The sequence below is a fragment of the Rhinolophus ferrumequinum genome, chromosome 4 (assembly GCF_004115265.2).
Source record: "Rhinolophus ferrumequinum isolate MPI-CBG mRhiFer1 chromosome 4, mRhiFer1_v1.p, whole genome shotgun sequence".
NCBI classification, from domain to species: domain Eukaryota; kingdom Metazoa; phylum Chordata; class Mammalia; order Chiroptera; family Rhinolophidae; genus Rhinolophus; species Rhinolophus ferrumequinum.
Window position 1 is genome coordinate 6,988,646 of NC_046287.1, and position 25,865 is coordinate 7,014,510.

At 37.7% G+C, this 25,865-nt stretch overlaps 1 protein-coding gene across 7 annotated transcripts in view; it reads left to right on the forward strand.

Moving 5' to 3' along the window:
• The window catches only part of ENOX1 (ecto-NOX disulfide-thiol exchanger 1), a 504,034-nt gene that overhangs the window by 135,676 nt on the left and 342,493 nt on the right, over positions 1-25,865 (forward strand). For 2 of the 7 annotated variants that reach the window (XM_033105014.1, XM_033105020.1), the window contains exon 1: positions 11,063-11,183. The exons of 3 other annotated variants lie outside the window; for them this stretch is intronic. The gene's annotated coding sequence lies outside the window, so the exon portion shown is untranslated. Of the gene's footprint in view, positions 1-11,059; positions 11,184-23,984; positions 24,004-25,865 lie in introns of those variants that run through there. 2 more of the 7 variants (XM_033105019.1, XM_033105018.1) reach the window with 2 other exon arrangements.

Sequence of the window (25,865 nt, forward strand, 5' to 3'; positions counted from 1 at the left end):
AACTATGTGAGTACTGTGTTTCCCCGAAAATAAGACCTAGCCGGGCAATCAGCTCTAATGCATCTTTTGGAGCAAAAATTAATGTAAGAACCAGTCTCATTTTACTATAATATAAAATCGGGTCTTATATAATTAACATATAATATAATATAATACTGGGTCTTACATTAATTTTTGCTCCAAAAGATGCATTAGATCTGATTGTCCAGCTAGGTCTTATTTTTGGGGAAACACAGTAGAGGCAGGAAGAGCTCATCCAGCACTGAAAGCATGGATTGTGGCTTTTCTTGTACTCTTCGTCTGATAGGGGTCGTGGGGTTGAGAAATGTGTAATGATAGGGAATAAAATCCTACCCAGTCACTTAGGGTCGTCTAGGATGAGTGCTAACTAAACACCAAAAGTGTCCAGACCAACTTGTATCACAGGGTAGAAGTGAGAAGTGGTGCAGAAGCTACCACCATGGGATGTTGCCTGCCAGGAGCCACAGATATTATCTGTTGGCCAACTCCAAGTATGGATGACTTTCCCCCAGTTCTAGAGTGAATAAACAGGAAGATGCCCAAAACGGTAGTCCAGGAAGAGGTTCTGTTAATGGTGAGTAGGTGTTGCTTTAAAATTATTTCAGTTAAAACGTACAAGTTGTGCATGAACACAGCTTGTGGTGGATATGTAAAATAATACAGAAATACTTAGACTAAAAATTACAATCTTTCTTTTTACTCTCTAATCTCACTTACCTCCCCAGAAGTAAATACAATTACCCTTTAAGTGTGTGTGTGCCCTTCTAAATAATTTTTATACATATAAAACACACATAAACACACACACACACACACACATATTTTAAAATATAAATGACATTACTTTGGTCGTATTGTTCTGAAACTTGTCTTTTTATTTAATAATATATCTTAGAGATTTTGTTCCATATTATTACATATAGATCTACTTCATTCATTTTAATAGATGTGTAATATTCCATTTTATGGATACTCTATAGTTTACTTTATCATTCCCCTACGGGTGGACTTTTATGTGGATTCTAAAGTGGGATTATTACAAACAGTGGTACAATGAGCTGCCTTGTTTTTGTGTACACATGTAAGAATGTCTATGGGATAGATTCCTCGAAGGGGAGTTGTTGGATCAAATGGTACATATATTTTGCATTCTGATAGATACTGACACATCCCCTCTAAAATAGCTATCGATTTCCTTTCTCATCAATGGTCTATGAAAATGCCCATATCCCTCATATTTATACCACCACGGCAGACTCTCAAACTTCAAAATTTTTATCTGCTTGTTAGATGACAGATAACCTGCACTGCTATTAGTAGTGAACTGAATGCCTTTCTCTGTGTGTTACTGTTGTAAACATCTTCAATCATCATAAAACTTAAATCTTATCTTTAAAATGTAAGATAATTTTTATTTTGAAACTTGGATTATGGATTCTAAAATTTGTTTAGAAGAATAAATGGGTGAGCTAGTTAAAATTTTGAGGAAAAGAAAAAGTAAATGGTAGTGAAAGAAAGAATACTTGTCTTATAAGATACTGAATATCAGATCCAGCTCCAGTAAACGGTGAACAGATCAATAGACAACACAGTGGTACTATTAAAAGGGCTGTAAAAGACCCAGTATGTGAAATGGTTTGGAAGATGATAAAAAGGCATCAAAATCAATGAAGAATCAAATAACTTTTCAAAAATGATATTTTTGTTGTTTAACAAAATAAATTGAAATCATAATAAAATAGCAAGGTTATTAAGCTAGAAGAAAATATAGCATATATATATACATATATATTTATATATGATTCTGCACTTGGGAAGGTATGCCAATTATAAATAAAACAAATGCTAAAGTAAAATACATATTTTAATACACTAAATATTAACATTTCCAAATGGTAAAAAGAAATACACCATATGCAAAATCAAATGACACTGAAAACTGGGAAAAAATATTTGCTACAAACATGACAGACATGGGGTTAATATCATCAGTACTTAAAAGAATTTCTTAAATCCATGAGAAAAAAAAAATCTCAGTAGAAAAATGAACAGAGCGTGAATAAAGAAAATGTAAATCCTCCCAGCTAAGGCTGCTTCAAGAAGAACAAATAGCTAATGGAAACTGGACGTTTCGAAGTAAGTTGACAGCTGAGTGGTTTGTGTAAAGATACTGTTGTTTGTCTTGACAGTAATGGAAATCATTCTTGTTTTAAAGAATCTAATATTAGAAGGTAGTATATGACAAGCCACATTTCAACAACTAAGTAACTTACAAGATCTATTAAGGAAAAGAAAACAGATTCGAAAGTGCCTTATTGATAGCAAAGTATGATCGGAAATACAGCATTATAGTCACAGTGTGATGAAACTATGTAGTTTCTGAGTTTTAGCCAAATAAAAAAAAAAAAATAAAAGACTACTTACACATACGAGGTGTGACAATTAAGTTCGCGAACTTGTTGCAACGATGTTGCTAACTTTTTTTTGATATCAGAGGGATTATTCATTATGAATTTGTACCTACAGAACAAACAGTTAGCCAAGTTTATTATTTGGAAGTGCTGAAAAGCCTGCGTGAAGAAGTTAGACACCCTGAACTTTTCGCCAACATTCATGGCTCTTGCATCACAACAGTGCCCCAGCTCACACGGTACTCTGTGAGGGAATTTTTAGATGGTAAACAAATAACTGTATTGGAACACCCTCCCTACTCACCTGACCTAGCCCCCAGTGACTTCTTTATTTACCCAACGATAAAGGAAATATAGAACGAAGACATTTTGATGACATTCAGGACATCAAGGGTAATACAAAGACAGCTCTGATGGCCGTTCCAGAAAGAGTTCCAAAATTGCTTTGAAGGGTGGACTAGGCACTGGCATTGGTGCATAGCTTCCCAAGGGGGAGTACTTCGAAGGTGACCATAGTGATATTCAGCAATGAGGTATGGAGCCCTTTTTCTAGGATGAGTTCTTGAATGTAATTGTTAGACCTTCGTAGATACTGTGTTCCTAATTTGGTTTTAAAAATACTACTTCCTTATAGCATGGAACCTCTTTCATTTGTCCTGAAATAAATTAGTAGTTAGGGCTTCCTGCAAAAAAAATAAAAAAAATATTTTGCACCGTTCTGCTGACTCACTCTCATTTGTTTTTACTTCTTCAGTGGTGAAAAGAGAAGGGTACGTACAGAGGAAACGCACACACACATGACTCAGTTTCCCTGGTTTTCAGTAGCTCTTCTAAGGAGCTGAGGAGGCAAAACTGGAGGAGTCTCAGGCTTGCCTGGCCACAGGAATGCACAGGAAATATGTGCTCTAAAGAGAACCCCACGTGTGTGTTGCCAGAAGGATGCAGAATTTGCAGTCTCTTTTCAGTGCTGTGCTCAAGAGTGAACTTGGCTGTGACCCACAGCAGTATTTCACAGCAGTATTTCCTGCTCTAGGAGGAAGCCTTGTGCTGCCAATAGCTGCAATTCAGTAGTCCAAATTCTAACAGTATATCCTAGGAAAAAATAAATCAAAGATTTGTGTAAAAGGATATGCATTGCAGCATTATTAAAAATGGCAAAAAATGTAGAAACTTATCTTCAACGAGAACGTTTAAAGAAATTATGGCACCTTCATAAGGTAGACTATTATAGCCATTAAACACTCATGTTTTTAAAGACCATTTAACCAAATGGGAAAACACATTATCACATTAAGTAAATAAAGCAGGGTTCAAAATGGCACTTATAGTATGAGCTCATTTTGTAAAAATAAGGAAAAAAAAGTGCATTGGAAGATACCAGAGTGAACTATTCCAAAGAAAATTTAACAGTAGTAGATGATGATATGTGGATTTATATTTTTTTGTGCATTTCTTTTTTCCCACAAATATTCTACTGAGAACAAATATTTTATAGGAAGTTTGTGTGTTTGTTTGTGTGTGTGTATCCTCATATATTACATTGAGGTCCACAGGAGTTAATTATTTTACTTCATGTATATGTGTTTCTTTGTAGAGAGAAGCAGGAGCTTTAGCTTTTGGATTAAAATAAACAGGCAAAACTCATTTTGGGGACTTTATATTAATGGCAATAAGCTTTAACTGAGGGAGGTTGTTTTAATTGCATTCCTATTTTAAATGGTAGGCTTCCACCTCTTATTGCTGTCTTCTTGGAAAAGTCTCACCCTAGTGTTGAAAGTAGCATTTAAGGACTATGAGGCAAACATGTGGGAAATAAAGACATTGTATAATCAAGTGTGAGGGCCAAACAAGTAGAAATGGATACTCGGCTAACAAAATTGCTGTTGTTCCTCCTTAATTTTCACACATCTGTTGGTAATGTCTGCCTCTGAAAAGAAACTCCTTATAAAAGGTGTCCACTTGAGGCTTCTCTGAAAGATGGAAGTTCACATTCACACACACACATTCTCTCTCCAAAATGCTGATAAAAACAGACAATAAGAAGCATACATGGGGGTGGGAAGGAATGGTGAGACTAGAGAACACCACAAATGTCAAGGAAGTTTTGTCAAATATAGTCTGATTTAAAATTAATTAGAAGAGACCAGGAATTGGAATAAAATTCCCTTTTTCAGGACTTTGTGGAGTGTTTATTTCTGTAAATGGAAGAGGGTTAGAAAAGCTCCACTAATGAATTAGATAAACACAGACTGGGTGGAAGGCAGGAGAGCATCTACTGAAAGCTTTACTTATGAGTGGCAGTCATTCCTTCTTTTCTACCCTATAAGAAAGCATTTTCTATAAAAAATCTTTTAAGTTGACTCTAAAATAGGAGGGATGGAACCCCTATAAACTGGGAAAATCAGATGTGAGTGCAAAAATAGATGGCAAAGAGCAATTTCTGCAATGATAACCGATAGTAAAAAGTGAGTTCAACTCTCTAGAAGTGTAAATCGGCACAACATCTGTGGAAGGCAGTTAGGTAATAGCTAATAATCATCTAAATTAAAAATGCAGACTTTCCCTTCTGGGTAATTGGAGTAGATGTACTTTTTCCTATTCCTTTCACTAAATACAACTGAAAACCTTGGACGTTATGTAGAGAACAAATACAAGATTCTGAAAAGTGAAGATGAGAAGGAGGCGGACTGGTTAGGGACATCAGGACCAGAGGAATTACTCGGTGTGTCCCCTGTATTTCAGTTTTGTCTCATATATCCAAGACTTGATACTGAAGGAACTGGCAACCTGAAAATGCCAGTGGCTGCAGAGAAAAAACAAAACAAAAACCAATGAAGCCTACTCATTCCATCCAGGAGAGTAGGCAAGAGATAGCAAGGTAGGACAGTTTAGAGATAACCTCTCCACCCCACAAAACACAACAGGAAAATCTGACCTCACCCCATCCATGCCAGGAAGGCTGAGTGGGGAGGTCTAGACTCTGGCCGTCCAGAAGCTGTGACAACATTCCCGTGAGGTACTGTCAGAGACCAGGTAGGGAGCCAGGACGGTCACCCCGGGGACCGGTAACGAATTCCTTGTTTCCCGCTCCTTGCTGCAGTATCAGTGGAGATGACTTGGGGGCCTCTAGACTTCCACCTAAATCTGGGAAAAATTAGCACCCTTCCTGCTGGGATTGTGACAGAAGAGACCTGTGGAGACTCGGGACTTCCACGACTGCACAGTCGTAATGAAACCACTCTATGCTCAGCATCTTAGGAGACCCCCCCAGGAGCCAGAATCCCCACCCACTCAACAGTGTGAGAAACTCCCACTTGGGTGTCAACGGAGGGCAAGTGAGGCACCTGGACGTCTGCGTTCACTTGGCAATAATGTCAGATCAGTGTCGGGGAAAAGCAATTAAAACAAAAGGTTTAACTAAGATCCAGAGTCTCAGCATAATACAGAAATGTCCAGGTTTAAATTGAAAACCACTCTTCATACCAAGAACGAGGAAAATCTTTAATTGTATGAAAAAAGATAACTGATGACTGTCGGAATGGTCCTCTAAGGATTTTAAAGCAGCCATGATAAAAATGTTTCACCAAACAACTACAAACATTCTTGAAATAAATGAAAATTTAAAAAGCCCCAGCAAAGAAATAGAAAAATCTCAGCAAGGAAATATAAGTTATACAAGAAAATCTATATGGAAATATTAGAACTCAAAATACAAAAACCAAAATAAAAAGCTCAACAGCAGATAGTATCAACAGCAGAATGGAGGGGATACAGGAAAGAAGCAGTGAACTAGAAGACAGAATGATAGAAAATTACCCAATCTACATAGCAGAGACAAAATAAAATTAAAAAAAAAAATGAGGCGAACCTAAGGAACTTATGGGTTTATAACAGAAGATCTAATATACATGACATTGAAGTACCAAAAGGAAAGGAGAAAGAGGGCAGTGCTGAAAAAGTGCTTGAAATTATAAGGGAAAAAATATATGTATATAGGGGTGAAAACTTCTAAAATTTATTAAGAGACAAACCTACAGAGTCAAGAAGCTGAGCAAATCCCACATCAAATAAGCACAATGAAATCCACACCAAGACATATTAAAATTAAATATCTAAAAACTATTTTCAAGGAAACTTCTTGAAAGCAGCAAGAGAAAATAACATCTTACTAAGAGAAAAACAATTAGAACGGCAGCAAATTTCTCACCCGAAACAATGAAAGCCGGAAGGAAATGATGCAATATTTTCAAGTGCAGAAAGAAAGCTGTAAACTCATAAACGTAGTGAAAATGTCCTTCAAGAATGCAGGGAAAATCAAGATATTCTCAGAATAAGAAAAAAATAAGCGAATTAGACACTAAGCGACTTGTCATACGAAAGTAATTTGAGGAAGTTCTCTGAACAGAAAGGAAACAAAAACAGGAGTTTAGGAAAACAGGAGGGATGAACAAACATGGTAAACAAAAATATGGGTAAATACATTAGGCTTTCTCTCTCTTGAGTTTTCTAAATTATATTTGATAGTTAACGTGTAAATTATAACACTGTCTGAGATAGCTAATAAATGAATGAATGTAGAGGAAATATTCAGTACAATTGTACAGAGGGTGCCAAAAAATGTATGTACATTTTAAGGAAAAAACTGTATTAATTGTAATATTCAATATATACTGATAACAAAAGATGAATACAAGTCATGTTTGACTTCTGCAATTACAAGAGGTGCTCAAAGTGGTTACCATCAGCATCCAGACATTTCCGATTACAGCGAACTACTGCTTGAGCATAGATAATTATCTCTTAAAATATGTATACATTTTTTTTGGCATGCCCGGTATTTTAAATAGGGCAGGTAAGGGGAAAAAAGTAGTTTTCTGGTCTTCATTTGAGCTGGTAAAATGATGCCAGTAATAGACTGATATAGTCTGTTATGTATGTATGTATGTAAAACCTAAAGCAGCCATGAAAAAATTATTCAGAGATACAATGCAGACATTACAAAGAACGAGATAACACAAATGTATTGATTTATATGAAAATACATACTCTAGAACTTTGTCATGGTATATTAGTTTAAAGGCATGTTAATATACACAAGTGTGTATATATACATTTTTATATGCACAGAGTACTTTTGAGATGAAAGACAGGTGACTCGAAACCTTGCTTGAATCTGAGGAGAGGAGCTGTGTGTCTGGAGGGCAGGTGTGGGAGAAGCCCTACTTACTATCCTTATATACTGTGTTGTTCGTCTTGAATTTTGTACTTTGTGCTTGTATTACTAATTGAAAAATATGTTAGCATGTTTAAATGTCCATAAATAGACTCAAGTATATATATGGGTATTTAGCATATGATAAAGGAAACATTTTAAGACGGGATGGGTTATTTCATAATAGATCTTGGGGAAGCTGCCTGCCCATTGAAGGAGGGTGAACACAGTCATACAGCTACTTAACTTTTTATATCCAAATGAATTCCAAATGAAGTCAAGATATATGAGGTCTGACAATTAAGTTCATGAACTTGTTGCAACAATGTCGCTAACCTTTTTTGATATCAGAGGGATTATTCACTATGAATTTGTACCAACTGGACAGTTAACCAAGTTTACTATTGGAAGTGCTGAAAAGGCTGCGTGAAAAAGTTAGATGACCTGAACTTTTCGCCAACAATTCACGGCTCTTGCATCACGACAATGCACCAGCTCACACGGCAGTGTCTGAAGGAGTTTTTAGCCAGTAAACAAATGACTGTATTGGAACACCCTCCCTACTCACCTGATCTGGCCCCCAATGACTTCTTTCTTTACCCAAAGATAAAGGAAATATTGAAAGGAAGACATTTTGATGACATTCAGGACATCCAGGGTAATACGACAACAGTTCTGATGGCCATTCCAGAAAAAGAGTTCCCAAATTGCTTTGAAGGATTAACTAGCCACTGTAATCAGGGCATAGCTTCCCAAGGGGAGTACTTTGAAGGTGACCATAGTGATATTCAGCAATGAGGTATGTAGAACTTTTTCTAGGATGAGTTCATGAATCTAATTGTCAGACCACGTAAATAAAAAAAAAGGAAAAAAATGTTAGTATGACCAAAACAGCAGTACCCAAACATACGAACTATATGCAGTGATACAGTGCTTGTAAACAAGAGAGTGGCAAGATAAATTGCAGAGGATTCATATAATTGATTACTACACAGCAACAGAAATGAGTAAACTACTGATACAAAAAGCAGCGTGGATAAATCCTGTGGACATAACGTTAAACTAAAGAAGCTATTTACAGACCTAACCTGTGGTGTTAAATGTTAGGATGCTGGTTAGTTTTCAAGAGGAAGGATGGAGAAGTGACTGGCAGGGACCTGGCGGTGCTTCTGTGATGCTGCTGCTGTTCCTTATCGTGGGCGGAAGTACAGGTAGTACAGGTGTGTGTCTGCTCTGTGACAATGCAGAAAGCAATATACTATTCTGTATGCACTTTTTACTAAGCAGTTTTAAAAACAGGCATACAAACAACCGTTTTTGACTCTTCTATTGGCAAAGACTTATTTAAAAATGAAGTTGAAATGAGAAAAAAGAAAGTTGTGTTTTGGTTGTACTACAAATGATAAAAGTTTTCAAAGGGCAGACTGTCAATTGTTTCAAAATTTTGTTCAACAATTTCTGTTGAGCGAAGTGGCATGCGGGGTCTCTGGTCCCGCTCCCCACACAAGAACACAGGATATGGCTAGGCCAAAAAGGAACACCCACGGAGCCATAGGTAGGGGAGTCATACCACTATAGTCTCACTGGAGGCTGGATCCACACAACGTGCGACCTGCTGTCCGCTTTTCTGCCAACCGACCGACTCCCCTTGCTAACTGCACTCCACCGTGCTAACTGCAATCCGCGCTTGTCAGCCACCACCTTCTTGCTAGCCCCCATTTTCTGCTAGCGTAGCCACAGCAGTTCTATTAGTGGCCAATGGCTCACTGGTTACAGCTGACAGCCAACTAGCCACAGCTGATGGCCATCCAATCACAGTTGATGGCCATTTACTACCTGAGCCAGCACCTTTCCACGTGAGGCCACGAGCCTGGAAACTGCACTCCTGGCTCTGTCCCCACAATTTCCATTAAAGGAATTTATCCTAAGAACAACATGAGAAAAATATATAAAGGAGCACTGTAAGGATATTCTTAGTAGCTTTATTGATAAAAATGAAAAATCAGACATAAGTGAAGTGCCCGGCAATGGGAGTTTAACTGCTAATGGTACACATGGAATATGTTGTGGCCAGATACATGGCCACTGTTATTTGTGTGGAAAGTTATATGACAGGTTTGCTGAAGAAAACAGCAGTTTCCAGGTCTGTTTCTCTCCTACCAACACACACACACACACACACACACACACACTCACTCACTCACTCACATATGTACACTCAAAATCACATTATTGAAAACATCTGTATCTAAATAGTTTGAAACACTAATCACTAAAATGTCAGAATTTATCTAGGTTTTTGTGTGTTTTCTTCCTTGTGTTTTTTGTTTTGTAGTTTTAAAAAACAAAACAAAATACAGGTAGATATGACTTTTCAACATCTGAAGAAAATAGTAAAACCAGAGTAAACAAAAACACCTGTAAAGCATCTTTGTATATTTTCTCCAGTTAACTCCTCTCCACCCCTCTGGCCTTAATCAGGTTTTTAAGTTAAAATGGGAGGAAAACAGGAAGGGAAGAGAGAGAAATATGAAGAAACCATACGTTTGTTAAGTTGAGTGGTGTTAAATGATAATATTGAAAAATATGAGTCTTATGATTTCAAAGAGTTTTTCTTATGAGAATTATTTCTAGGTCATCGTTTGTTTAAGTTCTATTAATTTATAGATTGAATGGTAGTGATGTAATTCTAAGTATTTTTTAATATATTGAAAGAAAATAAAAAGTCATGTATACTTCAAATTTAAAAAAAGTTTTTTATAATCCACTAGAACAGGAACGGTTCCAGGTTCTATGGAGTTTTAAAGTTATATGACTTTTGAGGTTGTCTTTAAGGAAAAACAAAGAGGACAATTTGGGGTATAATGTTTGGTTATTGATCCTTGGAAGGGGCCCATGGCCATGAGGGGACCTGGTACTTGTTTCCTTCACTTCATGCAAATTCACATTTACACAGAAGCTTCATTTATTTTTTTTGGAGGGGATTTATAGCTTAATATTATTATGTGATGATAGCGCACCTAGTTTTTGCTAATGCAATTTCAAGATATCTTATGGACACTGATTCATTAAAATACAAAGAAAAAATATGTATTTAAGCCTTACCGTGGAAGGCTGTTAAGCTTCCTGATGTCTTAAGGCACTACACGTATCATAATTGGATTTTAAAGAAAGTAATTGATTTAGCAAGCCTGTATTTAATTAATATTATTTATTTATTTACTCCTGCAAGTAGCCTTACACTCAAACCTACTTTGGGGAAATGTTTATGAGTAAATTGACAAGCAGACTGTTTTTGGATTTGGCTTGTCATCAGAGGCAGTACGTGTGAGGTTCTTATGGGGATTTCGAAGTTTAGAAAAAGAGACTGAATTGTTAAACTCTGATCACACAGATGTGGATGCTTCCCTTTCAGGGTTTAGGGCATGCTGTGTGTGGTGACAAGCCTTCCAGCAGGCAGCCCGCCCCACATGTGACATCTTCTGGGAGCTATTGTCAGTGGCCGACTGCAGACAGCTTCTCAGGTTCCTGGTGCCACGGTAAGGAGTCTCTCTCGTGGGGTTTCTCTCCATGCTGTGAAGTTAAATTCAGGTCCCTGGCGGGGCAGTGCAGGCAGTGGGGCTCTAAAGACGCTGTTCTCTCATCTCACTATTCCAGCAATAACAGGACTTGTTATCAGGTCAACTGTTACGTGTGGTATCCTGCATCCCTAGGAGAGCTGAGCCATGGTTTTTTATTGTGGTAAAAAACACATACCATAATACTTACCATCTTAACAAATCTTTAAGGGCTCAAGACATGTTGTACAGCGGATTTCTAGAAGGTTTATTCATCTTACAAAATGGAAACTGTACCCATTGAAACTCCTTATTTCCCCTTCCCTCCAGCTTCTGTCAACCACCATTCTACCTTGTTTCTTTGGGTTTCTCTACTCTAGATATCTTATATAAATGGAATCATGTGGTATTTGTCTTTCTGTGACTGGCAGTTAGCATTATGTCCCCAAGGTTTATCCACATTGTATCATGTGTCAAGATTTCCTTCTTTATGGCCAAATAATATTCTGTTGTGTACACACACACACACACACACACACACACACGAGGTCAGACAACTAAGTTCGCAAACTCATCCTAGAAAAAGTGCTACACACCTCATTGCTGAATATCACTACGGTCACTTTTGAAGTACTCCCCTTGGGAAGCTATGCACTGACGCCAGTGCCTAGTCCACCCTTCAAATCAATTTTGGAACTCTTTCTGGAATGGCCATCAGAGCTGTCGTCATATTACCCTTGATGTCCTGAATGTCATCAAAATGTCTTCCTTTCAGTATTTCTTTTATCTTCAGGCAAAAAAAGAAGTCATTGGGGGCCAGATCAAGTGAGTAGGGAGGGTGTTCCAATACAGTTATTTGTTTACTGGCTAAAAACTCCCTCACAGACAGTGCCCTGTGAGCTGGTGCATTGTCGTGATGCAAGAGCCATGAATTGTTGGCAAAATTTCAAGTCATTTTCGTCTAAGTTTTTCACGGCACCTTTTCAGCATTTCCAAATAATAAACTTGGTTAACTGTTCGTCCAGTTGATACAAATTCATAATGAATAATCCCTCTGATATCAAAAAAGGTTAGCGACAGCATTGCAACAGGTTCACGAACTTAATTGTCAGACCTTGTGTGTGTGTGTGTGTGTGTGTGTGTGTGTGTGTATGCCGTTTTCTTTATTCATCCATTGATGGACTTTTAGTTTATTCCTAAATTTTGACTATTGTGAATACTGCTGCAATGAACATGGAATGACGGATATCACCTTTAGATCCTGATTTCAATTCTCTTGTATATATCTCCATAAGTAGAATTGCTTGGTCATATGGTAGTTCTATTTTTAATTTTCTGAGGTGCTTCCTTACTGTTTTCCTCAGCAGTTGTACCATTTTACATTCTCACCAACAGTACATAAGGGTTCCAATTTCTCCACACCTTCGCCAATACTTGTTATTTTCTGCTTTTTCCCCCCCTTTTTTAAATAATGGCCACCTAAAGAGATACTTCATTGTGATTTTGATTCACATGTTTTGATAATTAGTGATGTTAAGTATCTTGTCTTATACCTGTTGGCCGTTTGTATGTGTTTTTTAGACAAATGTCTATTTAAGTCCTTTGCCCATTTTTTAATCAAATAATTTGTTATTTTTTCATTTTTTTTTGTTGGTGTTTTACTACTGAGTTGTAGGAATTTTTTTTTTTTATATTTTAGATATTAACTCCTTATTAGGTATATGGTTTGCAGATATTTTGTCCTATTCTGTAGGTTACTTGTCACTCTGTTGATTGTTTCTTTGGCTGTGCAGAAGCCTTTTAGTCTGATGTCATTCTACTTGTCTGTTTTCATTTTTGTTACCTGTGCTTCTTGTGTCATATCCAAAAAGTCATTGCCCAGAACAATGTCTTCCCCTATGTTTTCTTTTATGAGTTTTTAAATTTATTTATTGTTATTTTTCAGTTACACTTGACATTTGATATTATTTTATATTAGTTTCAGGTTTACAGGTGTATAGCACAGTGGTTAGACATTTATATAATTTGTGAGGTGATCCCTCCTATTAATCTAGTACCCTACTCATCTGACGCCATATATAGTTATTGCAATACTATTGACTTTATTCACATCCCTGTGACTATTTTGTAACTTCCAATTTGTACTTTTAATCCCTTCACCTTTTTCACCCAACACTCCTCCCATATGGCAACCCTCAGTTTGTTCTCTTTATCTATGGGTCTGTTTCTGTTTTGTTTGTTTGTTTACTTTGTTCTTTAGATTCCCATATAAGTGAGATCATATGGTATTTGTCTTTCTCAGCCTGAGTTATTTCACTCAGCATGATACCATTTAGGTCCATCCATGTTGTTGCGAATGGTGTATTACTCAGTCATAAAGAAGAATGAAGTCTTCTGAGTTATATAGTTTCAGGTTTTATAATTAAGTCTTTAATCTATTTTGAGCTAATTTTTAAAAATGGAGTAAGCTATGGGTCCAGTTTTATTCTTTTGCATGTGGACCTCCGGTTTTTGCAGCACCATTTGTTGAAGAGAAAGAATGGTCTTTCCCCACTGCATATTCTTGGTACCCTTGCCAAACATCATTTCTGGGCTCTCTATTTGTTCCATTGGTCTATATGTCTGTCTTTATTCCAGTACCATACTGTTTTGATTACTGTAGCTTTATAATATGTTTTGAAGTCAGGAACTGTGAGAACCAACTTTGTTTTTCTTTGTCAAGGTTGTTTTCAGTCCTTTGTGGTTACATATAAATTTTAGATTTGTTTCTGTTTCTGTAAAAAATGTCATTGGGATTTTGATAGGGGTTGCATTGAATCTATAGATTGCTTTGTGCAGTATGGACATATTAACAATACTGATTCTTCCTGTACATGATGTTTTCCATTTATTTGTGTCTTCTTTAATTTCTTTCATGAATTTTTTTTTTCCTAATGTATAAGTCTTCCACCTCCTTGGTTAAGTTTGTTCCTAAGTATTTTATTCTTTTTGAAGCTATTGTAAATGGGATTGTTTTCTTAATTTCCTTTTTTAGGTTGTGTGTTGTTAATGTATAGAAATACAACTGATTTTTTTAATGTTGATTTGGTATTCACAACTTTGCTGAATTCATTTATTCTACTAGTTTGTTGTTGTGTTGTTGTTTTTTTTTAATATGCAGAGTATTTAGGATTTTCTACATGTAAGATTGTGTCACCTGTAAACAAAGATACTTTACTTCTTTTTTTCTGATTTAGATGCCTTTATTTCTTCTGAACTCTTGGGCTAGTATTTCCAGTAATATGTTGAATAGAACTGGCATCCTAATTTTGTTTCTGATCTTAGAGGAAAAGTTTTCCAGTTTTTCACAATTCAGTATGATGTTAGCTGAGGGCTTTTTATATATAGTCTTTTTTATGTGAATTTGCTTCTATTCCTAGTTTGTTGAATGGTTTGTTTGTTTGTTTGTTTAATCATGAAAAGGTGTTAAATTTTGTCAGGTGCTTTTGTTGCATCTATTGGGATGATTATTTGATTTTTATTCCTTATTCAATTAATGTGGTATATCACATTGATGGAAGTTTATATGTTGTACTATCCTCGTATCCTAAGGATAAATCCCACTTAGTCATGGTGTGGGATCCTTTTAATGTACTGTTGAATTCAGTTTTCTAGTATTTTGTTGAGGATTTTTACATCTTTATTCATCAGAGTTGTTGGTCTAATTTCCTTTTTTTTTTTTATAGTATCTTTGGTTTTATTATCAGGGTAATGCTGGCCTCATCAAATGAATTTGGAAATGTTCTTTCCTCTTTGGTTTCCTGGAAGAGGTTAAGAAGGATTGGCATTGATTCTTACTTAATATTTGGTAGACTACACCATTCAAGCCATCTGATCCTGAGCTTTTTTTTCTTTTTCTTTTTTTTAGTTTTTTGGTTACTAATTTAATCTTCTTACTCATTATAGGTCTGTTCAGATTTGCTATTTCTTCATGAATCGGTCTTGTTAGATTGTATGTTTGCTAGTTTTATGGCATCAGTTGTATTATCTCCTCTTCCATTTCTAATTTTATTTACTTGATTCTTCTCTTTTTTATCTTAGTCTAGCTAACATTTGTCTGTTTTTTTTATCTTTTCAAAAAACCAATTCTTAGTTTCATTGATTTATCTATTTTTAAAATAGTTTAATGTAATGTAATTTGCAGACCATAAAGTTCACCCATTTGAAGTATATAATTCAAAGGTTTTTAACATGTACAGAGTTGTATAACCATTATCACGATCTAATTTTAGATTATTTTCATCATCCAAAAAGGAAACTTTGTACCCATTAGCAGGCTGAGCCATATTTAGCTTTATAAATATTATGGACTTCTGAGAATCTATTTTTGACTGGAATGAATATGATGAGCTTTGAGAACCAACTTTGACTGTCGTTGATATGATGAATTTTTGGATATGGTTTAATGAACAACAAAATTCACTAAAATATATATTTCATTGTTAATAACTTGTATAAATTTTTATTGTCAGAAATATCTTGAAGAATAGTTTTTATCACTCAGAAATATTTATTACGAAATTAAGGCTTAGTATTTCTTTGCAACAATACATTAATTAAGTGAGCTGTGTTGATGATATTGATGTGGTGAGTAAAAGAGTGGCGGATGACAGGAAAATGAAACTTGTCATATTATGTTTATGGAACAAAGTACCAGGCTGTAGGGGAAGGCACAGATCAGATGTTACTGATATGTTTGGGGGATCATATCATGAAAGTCTTGCTGAGAAAAATACTGAGGATAATTTATGATAATTAATTGGTTACCAGCTTATTTTTTGATAACAAGTTCCCCTTGAGGAAAAAACATTAACTTTTTAATTTACCTTACAGGGAATTCTTGAGTAAAAACTTTCCAGGAGTCATAAAGTCTGCTTTCTCTTCATTCTTTTGGAAAGTACCCATAATTCTATTCCTGAGCCTTTAGCAAGAATAAATTAAAAAAAAAAAAATCTGTCCTTTATAACTGATGACAGATGGGGCGTTGACAAATGTTATTTCTCTCCATTTGGAACTATTTGTCATTGGTAATCCAGTTGCCTTCCAGATCTTTCTTAGCCATCAAGAAGACCTCTGTCTCCCACACATGGTTCTCTCAAACTAGTGACTTACAGGCATATGAGTATAGTCCATGCAGGGTACGTCTGTGTTTTCATTTCTGACATTTTCTGCTACTATTAATTGTGCCGGTTACTGTGAGACATACTTTGTTTGTTCTTCCTGGCCGTAATACACACCATCTTATTCAAAATGAGCCTTCCTAGGACTGCCTCGCAGAGGTCAGCTTCCAGAGTAGTTGAAATGGTTTTCTTTTGGCTTCCTTCCTACAGTCACCCTCATCAACCTGCCCACAAAACAAATTACCAAGAATTCTTTAATAACACAGTAATAGCATTCATATATGAAAATGACTATTGACAGTGATTGATTGGATATGAATGACTGAAGGAAAAAACCCTGCAGAATTGGCAAAAAGGAACAGAAAGTGGCGACTGAACGTAATGTCAGAATCTTGGAGAGCATTAGGGAATCTGTTTTTGAGGCCAGTGTATCAGCAGGAGGGAAAGCAGTGTGACATTGCTGAAACTCGCGAAGGAGAGCAAGTGACCATGCCAGGGATAAGCCCAGGCTTCTGGGCGAAGCTCCCAACTGCTGAGAGGTTCACTTGTTTTGAAAACTGTACGAGTAATTGTTGTTAAGTCACATTCTGCGGTTGCTAGCACTGTGTGCAAAGTGGCTTCCCAAAAGAAGCAACGCTAAAATGCATTAGAAATGATGATTTAAGATTGAAGTGCCTCTGTTGAAATAACCTAAATTACATGCTGCAACATTTGTTTTTCCCAAGTGGCCGAAATCACTGACTTAAGCTGTTTAAAATGTCAAAAACATATTCAGTAGTCCCCCTCATCTGCTGTTTCGCTTCCTGCGGTTTCAGTTGCCCATGGTCAATCGTGGTCCAAAAATACTAAATGGAAAATTCCAGAAATAAACGATTCATAAGTTTTAAATTGGGTGCTGTTCTGAGTAGTGTGATGAAATCGCGTGGTCTCCAGCTCCGTCCCACCTGGGACGTGATCATCCCGTGTCCAGAGTATCCACGCTTGTGTGTGCCGCCTGACCATCATTCACTGTAGCGTTCTAGGTTACCAGATCTACTGTCACAGTATTACAGTGCTTGTTTGTAAGTATCCTTTAATTTACTTCATAATGGCCCCAAATTACAAGAGTAGTGATGCTGGCAATTTGGATATGCTACAGAGAAGCTATGAAGTGTATGTGTGTATAGGAAAAAATGTAGTGTGTGTAGGGTTCGAGGCTTTAGGCATCCACTGGGGTATTGAAATGTATCTCCCATGGATAAGGAGGAACTACTGTGTTCTCAGTAAGGTTGGAGAGTCAGCCACACTTCGGGGAGTACCATAGGTCTCCATCATCTCAGGAGAGCTTTGAGACCACATGGATTGTGGCTTGATTTGTCTCACTATAAATAAATTCAGAACGACTGATGCATTCTGACATTTGGACAGGACTGAACCAGGAATGTGACTGAGTCCTGTTTGTGAGTTTCTTGGTTCAAGTCCTTCAGTGTATATTTAGCATCTAACAGTTATACATTTAGACTGAAGGATTGATCTTTGAAGTCTTAAAATTCTTGATGCCTAACAGATGGCTCCACCTATGCATGTGTGTGTCCAGGTAAACAGAGCAGCTTCCCAAGGCACCGTTGCGTGACAATGGGACATCATTGATATATATGGGGAGCATGGCACCTGTTAACAAAGGTTTCCACAGGTAATGCTTAATCGATTGGCAAGACAAAATTTCTTTCAACCCCCTCCCCTCACAGGACGGGAGCAAGATAACAAGAATTGTTGACATTGTTGAACTATTTCTACTGAATATTTTCATAACAATAACCCAAAAAAGTTGATGTTGCTGAACTATCTCTATTGAGCATTTTACACAGTGTTACCACAAGCCTCACCACCATCCTAGTTTAGAATAACCTGAATTTGGCAATTCACTGTCAGTTGAAATTTTTATACTGAGTAGTATTTTAAGTAGATTTCTTTATTAGAAATGAGTGATTTATTTTTATTCTCTAAATTTATAAGTTGTTAGTATGCTTTAAAAGAATTCGCCTAGTTTGATAAATCATAAAAGTAAACTGAACTGAAAAAAGAACCAGAGAAAAGTGGGAAATGTTTTGACAACACAGAAGTGAAAAAACAAAAAACAAAAAACCTTTGAAATTCATTCTGTAATTTTGTAACTATATCTGTGAGTGACCTCTGCCCTCATGAATATGAGTAATCTTGTCCAATACTGACAGAACAACAAAATTGTAAAATGAAGGAGGTTGAAGCAAGTGAAAGTGATATCTTTATTCAGTGCATGCACTAACTGTTAACTAACCATAAATAAATCCACACTTTTTTTAATAGAAAGTAAATTTTCCTAATTCCACTTAATAAATGTTGAGGAAATACTTCAAATCCACCAGTCTGATTAGGTACCAAACCTTTTGCCATTCTGGGACACCTCACATGATTCAATCTCAATGTGGCAGGGTGTGTGTGTGGGTGGGGAGAGAGAGACAGAAGAAATACAGAAATGTGCAGTTGAATACGCAGTACTAACGTGCATGTGATTAGATTGGTCCCACTTTGGAAAAGCTAGAATCCATTTATTATCTGCAAAATTTTGCAAAAACATTACATAAATGCCAAGAGCATTTTGACTTTATAATATAATATCACACTGGAGAAATATCTGGACTCTATCCTGATAGGGCAGATGGTCGATATTATGTGCTAAGAATAGGCACTTGGTAATTCCCAGCGTTTGGGACTCTGCCACGTAAATCTGAAATGGGTCAAAGTGAAACGCAGGAGTTTCATGTAGTTAGGAGAGGTGCAACATTTCAAAACTGGGAGAGTCATAGGAAGTCATTTTCTGAGACAATGCTATTAGTAAAGGTATATTTGGAACCGGAGACTAATTTCTCTGGCTTTTGTCTGAATGAACAGGAAATGGAAACAATTCTTTTATGAAGTCCCTAAGAGTCTAGTGGAGTAATGTTTTTTTCTTGTAACGGCCATTTTAAATGTTTGTGTTGATCCCATCTTTCATTAATTTTTATGCCACAATAATTAAATAAAAATTACCACTTTTCCATGCAGGTGCAATATGTATGCTGGCTTTAACGAGAACCTGCAAGACTGAAAAACCAGAATTCCATAGCCTGGTTTATGTTATAAATAAGAAAAGAACTTTTTTTTTCAATTGCAAGTGTGAAGTTATATGGGGAGAAATAATCAGATGCTGCATGTATCATGCTGTATAATCATTTTGCCTTTTAGATGTGAACCATAGACTTTCATCTTCTCACAGGTTTGTCATTAGATGAGAGGAAGCAGCATCCAAATGTGTTGAGACTGCTTCTAGAAAGCTCGAATTTCATATCTGCCATAACATAACTCAGACCCAGAATTATTCATTATAACTGAAATATAAACTATTTACATAAATAAAGCATGACTGTTTGATTAAATCAGAACCACTGGGTGGAGAGAATTTATGAAAACAATAAGGAACTTTTAAGCTACCAAACTATTCAGTCACAAATGAGTTATTACAAACATAACGAGTGCCTTATGCAGAGTGAAAGAAAGAAAACTATATTCACAGAAACACACACACAAAAGGGCTGTTGTATGTGATAGGTCAGCCGGTGAAGGCACACGCATGGTCATTCAGGCAAGTTAAGAAAGTTTTTATTGTAAGAGACAAAAGTTTATCGGGCTGAGCAAATGATGGCTACAGCCCGGGCTGCGTGTCTAAAGACTTGCAGCCCCGAAGGAGTGGGTGAGGAGGGTTTTGTAGGGGCTGTGCTGACAGGGTAGCATAGTTTGACAGAAAATGTTGATTGCCTGCAAGCCAGTAGCTGTTTTGTGGCGTTTTCTGTTATCACAATTTTGGCTCTGTCGGCTGGGGCAGGCCCGCGCTCATGGCTCCAACTGTAAGTCAAGGTCTCTGAGACCTGACATTCAGAGACCTAACATTAAGTCAAGGTCTTGAACATTCAGAGACCTAACAGTATGATTTGTTGGTTTGCTGACCCCAAAGAGGAGCAGGATCTATACGTGTCACCCAGATCAGAGGGAAGACGCAGGGACAGGGAAGGTGGCAGATCCAAGACCGGCCTGTGGAGAGAAGAGGCGTGAACGGACGCTCACGTGTATTGAGGGCCTTCTCTGTCACAGCGCCATGCTAGGCATTTTATGCGTGTTGTAACATGAGAAGAACAAAGAGAGTGAACAGCAGTCACTGGCCGAGATGAGAAGGAAGGGGTGGTGTGATCTGTGGGGAACGGCGAGTGATGAAAGGGCGGTAGGTAGCTGGCCCTGACGTCAGAGCACAGCCAGCTCTGGAGACTGCACAGGAGAGGGTTCCAGCCCATACCTGTCCTCTGTGCTGACTCAGGCAGTTCTGTGCTCATTCAAAGCACATGTGTCACACGGGAGGTCTTTAGCTCATATGGGGGATGGGAAGAATGGAAAAAGGCCAGAAAGTGAACTGACATCAGGGGTATTTATATCTGTCTCTCTGTCCATCTGTCTGCTCATCCATCCATCTGTCTGCTCATCCATCCATCTGTCTGCTCATCTGTCCATCTGTCCAGTTCAGGGAGGCAGAAAGAAAGTCCTTAGCCAAACCCTGTGATCAGTAATCCTTAGTTCCCATGTCACATTCATTTCTAACTACATCTATGTCTGTTTTTGTGGCTAGGACAGCAGCTCGTGTTCATATGATGACCTGAAATTGCCAGGGAAAACTTGTATAATAACCAGTGTACTTTTTTTAAGAAGGTAGACTCAGAAGAAATGTATTCTAGAAAGATTTCCATCTCTCCATTAGAATGACGATTCCTTAAGGGAAGAAAGCATCTCTTCTTCATCTCCATATCCTTTGACGTCTAGCACAATGTTTTCTACATAGTAGGTCAAATATTTGTGACAGTGAACAGAATAGAAATCATTTGAAGGTTGGGGGAAAAAACAATGTTGTTCCGAATCCAGTATTCCTATTATTAGGAGACTCAACTGGAAGTGGTGCATTGCCCTACCTATACTTCTACCCCGCTCAGCCCTCAAAATAAGATGATGTTTTCATGTATAGAATTAAGGATTCAATTACTGAAGTGCCTTTAGTACTGAAGAGGATGAGTTCCTGAGACATTTTTTTCGGAACATTGAACAAAGGAAGATATTGTAAACTTGGAGTCACTGGAAGGAATTATTCTCTACAACTCCAGGCAGAGGCTCCCCTGTGTCTGCTTTTCCAGATGATTCTCAGCTTAGTGACTTGGATGCTGGTGGCCCTTAGCCTCGTGCAACACCTGAAACTCAAGGTGGGACTTAGCCAGATGAAACTCGGGGATGAGGACTGGAGCCCTTCCAAGGTGTCTGTACCTGGGGCCTAGCTAGGGCATGCCCGTATCCAGCCAGGCCTAACACATATCCATGAAGAGACCACATTTCCCTCCAAGAAAATCAGCACTGCAGTAGGCTCTTGAATCTACTCATTGCAGTAGGTTCTTGAGTCTGCTCTGTGGTTTCCGTGACCATATTTGTCCTAATGGGTGAGCTGTCTCCTCCTTGAGCTTCGTTTTTTATAGTTATAAAATGTATTATATCTGCCCTGGAGAATTATTGGTCAGATCCTACACAATAATTAGTCTGATGTGTTCCGGGGGTGGTAAAAGCACCATATCCACATTAGGCCAGCCTTCTCTTTGCGGCCAAACCAGTTTTGGTAGCTTTGCTGCCAAGACTGTGTTAGCTTACTACCACTGATTGTGGCTGACAATAAGAAAAATTGTGAGGAACTTTTTACTAATAAGCTATGTAGTTATAAACGAGTTATTTAGGGTATATTGGTAATTCCAATGCAAGGAAAATTAGTGTAATTTATGGAGAGTGAACCTCTTTATACCATAAGTACAAAATATACTCTTGGCCTGATTAATCCAATGCTTTGATTCCAGCATCTTCCTCAGAGATTCTCCCACCTTCCCAACAGAATGATGACTGCCTCCGTGGCATTCAACAAGCTCACTAAAATGCTAATATTTTCACTTAAATCTAGTTAAGACCCTATTAACACTCTTAAGTGGTTTGGCAATGTTCTTTTTTTGATAGAAACATTTTACTTACCACAGAGCTGTCTTTGTGTAAGAACAGTATTTTACCTCTACAGGTCCTTATCAACTTGGTGTTTCCTTCCGAGCTTCTGTTAAACTGTTCCTTAAATCCTAAAAAAAGTGCTTTCACATTCTACACAGTATATTTTAAAGGACCCCAAAACTTTTCCTACAACTTCATGCATAGCATGCTGTATCACCTGCAGTTTAATACTTGTTTTAAGAAGTTACAATAAAAATAAAACCAGCTGTGTCATGCTTTTTGCAATTTACCATTTGCCTCCTTTCAGTGGAGAGGAGCCCCCTTTATGAACCAATGAAGTAGGCTCGAGAAATGGCCTGGCTTTCTAAATCACAGAATGTGTTCATAGATGCTCTGAAAGGAGGGATTTGGAGTTCTGGTGTTCTTTCAGTCTGCTCGAGTACAAGATATTAATTCATTCAATAAATACTTAGCTTCTAGAATGTGCCAAGCACTCTAGGTCTTGTAGGAAAAGCATTGAGCAACACAGACAAAAACTCTTCCTTTCTCAAGCATGTTTTCTTGGGTAGGGTGGGTGTTATATTTTTAGGAGAAGAGTGTTATGCTAGTAATTTTGACTCTTGGCGGGGGAGGGGAAGCTCCAATTCAACATTTGCTGACCATGGCTGATTTCAGGCTACTGGGGTGATGTCACTGAATGGGAGTTGGGAAGAGAGCGGCCTTCCCAATCAGCAAACTGGAGTTGGGGAGAGCTAGGAGAGGCAGCTAATATACAAAATAAGTGTGTACAATATGTACCGTGTCAGGTGGCACTATGTGCTGTGGAGGGTAATAAAGCAGGGGAGGGAGCATAGGGGTGTTAGAGGAGGGTTGCAATCAGAAATATGGTGATCAGGGAAGGCCTTGCTGAAATGGTAACTTCTGGGTAAAAACCAGAGGAAGTGAGGGAGCAAGCATGCAGATGTCTAGGAAGCAGGTTCCAGGTGAAGGGAACAGCCAGTGCACGATGGTGAAGTGAGGACGTGCCAGGCATGTTTGAGGGCAGACAGTGAAGCCAACATGGCTGTAGATGAGTGAGCAGGAAAGTAGATGTGGGAGGGACTCAGGACATTGTTTAAGGACTTCGTTTTTTCTCCGAGTGAGATGGGAGACTTCGAAGGGTCTTGGGCAAATGAGTGACACAGTCTGACTTAACATTTTAACAAAACCTCCAGTGAGAATAGACTGAATGGAGAAAAGGGCCAGGAACATGGAGATTAGTTAGGAGCTGATGTAATAATCCAGGTGAGAGATAGTTGTGATTGGGACCAGGACAGTTAGATGTGGTCATATTCTGGGTTCATTTTGTGTTAGAGGCAACATGATTTGAGGACCGATTGGATGCATAGTGTGTGACAGGAAGAGGTGAGTCAAAGATGACACCCAGGTTTGGGTTTAGAAGACAGTCAGACCTAAGGTTTTTGTTTGTTTTGAGGTCAGGCTTAGATTCTGGTCCTGCCTTTGTCTCTCACCAGCTGTTTGTTTCCTTTCGGGCAGATGTATAGTCTTGACCATGGATGATCAACAACACGAAGGTAGGGACATGCTCTAATGCTTTATGTCATTGCCTTCCTGGTGTCCAGCACTGAGTGGCCATGTGCTAATTATTTGTTGAGTGAATGTTGTCGTTCCTTTCTCCATAGTTTAGTTTCCATAACTGTGAGATCTAAATAATATACCGACTTTACAGATGGTTTTGAAGACTAAATAAAAAGTGATGTGTCCAAACTATGTTGTACCTCCAATCAATAGAAAACATTCCTACATGGAGGCTACAATTACTATTGTCCATATTCTGTGTCATTTAGGACACTGACCGGGGAGGGACCACATTGTGGACATCCAGAAGGGAGGCTTCTTCGTAGGAAAAATAATGGTGGCTAATTCTCACCATCTTCATTAAGACTGTCTCACTAAGAGCCATCTTTTGAGTAACTCAGAAATAGATGCCTTGCATGTCTAGGAGCCATAAAATGCAAACTACTTCAGCTGAATCACTGCAAAAAGAAAGTATGTGTCCCATCCATAGGACAGAAGCAAGAGAATTGTCCCATAGGAATCACTTTCTACGCATACATATTGCTTACCATGATGATGGGTGTTTCAAAATGGCACCTACTCTGGGCTTTTGGAATAAAAATGGAAGGACTGTGGGATATTACAAGTACATGATTGAGCGGTGACCGAAGTGTTTGAGAGACAGTATGCTTGAATCGTCATGGTAGCCAGAAGCTGCCAAATAGGTCCTCCCCCACCCTCACCCAGATGTCTAATGTCTATAATATGCCCTAAATGGTGACAGAGCCAGATGTGAATGTATAATGTCATTTTTTTTTTTTGTCCGTAAGAGTTTAGAAAATCTTTTTAAAGCTCAGAGATTGAATTTAGCTAGGAGTGAGCAAGTGAGAATTTGGTAGAACATCTGTGTTTCTGAAGTTTGTATTTCAAGCTGTATATGAATACCCAGTTGCCTTCTCAGATGAGTGTATTCATTCCACACATTCTGAGGAGTAATTCCTAGAACCTGTTAATAAGACCATGCCTGGTAATTGAGACTACAGAATTTCAAACTGTCAATAGGAATCTTACTTTCTTGTGTTATGTCTTAGGTACCAAATCAGGCTAAAGACTGGTAAAGAAAGGAACAGAGAGTAATTGCAAGTAGCTCCTAGAGTTGATTGTTTTACGGAAAGAACTTTGCTTTGATTATACCCTGTTTCCCCGAAAATCAGACCTGGCTAGACCATCAGCTCTAATGCGTCTTTTGGAGCAAATATTAATATAAGACACAGTGTATATTATATATTATATTACATATTTTATAGTACAGTATAATATAGGAAAATAAGACCGAGTCTTATGTTAATTTTTGCTCCAAAAGATGCATTAGTGCTGATGGTCCAGCTAGGTGTTATTTTCGGGGAAACATGGTAGCTCTTCAGTAAGTGAAATTGTATATATATATTTTATAAGCACATTTGATTTTCACAAGTGTTTTATTTTGATTTTCTATAAGAAAGCTAATGTTAGCCAACATTTTCCTGGGAAAATACCTCTGGTGAAGGTAAAATGTAACCTCCTCTTGCCATCCACTCCAGGACCCTGTGAAAGAATGTTCCCTGAGCGCCATAATACATGTTAAAAGAGCAGTCCACAATTCTTGAGAAAGAAAAAAATGTAATGTTCTATTAATCTGTGTGAAGAACAATAAACAAATATTTATTGCAGTTATATTTTTTCTGGTGACTGGGGATGAGAAAAAATAAGGGAGAATTAGCATTTTTTTATAAGGAGATCAAAGTCAGTCAATCAAGGAAAAAGAAGACTATAGGAGAAACTGATGAAGAAAAAAATAATAACTCCATCTGCCTGGCACGACTCCATGAAACTTTGTGCT